Here is a 330-nt window from a genome sequence, read left to right as displayed (position 1 = left end):
CGAGACTGCGCCGACTGCAGTCTCCGCTGAGGGTCCCTAGGGGGCGCAGCCGGCACGGGAAGCCGCCCAGAACCTAGCGCTTCGTCGGCGTGAAACTGCAAGCCGGCGGCGTGAAATTGCAAGCCGGCGGGCAAGACTAGTTTGAAAACAGGAGAGCTTGGAGCGGGTGGGGGCGAGGTCCAGACGCGGAGCCAACCAATCAGCGGCGGGCGCCGGGCGTGGGCGACGCGTGCGACTGGGCTGTGAATGGGGCGCGGCGGCCGCCAAGGCGAGAGCCAGCGCGCGGGCAGGCTCACTTTTTCCTCAGCACCAGGCGGGGGGCGGCGGCGG

This window comes from Dipodomys ordii, unplaced genomic scaffold (assembly GCF_000151885.1).
Source record: "Dipodomys ordii isolate 6190 unplaced genomic scaffold, Dord_2.0 Scaffold274, whole genome shotgun sequence".
Classification (NCBI taxonomy): domain Eukaryota; kingdom Metazoa; phylum Chordata; class Mammalia; order Rodentia; family Heteromyidae; genus Dipodomys; species Dipodomys ordii.
Note: the sequence above shows the minus strand (reverse complement) of the source record.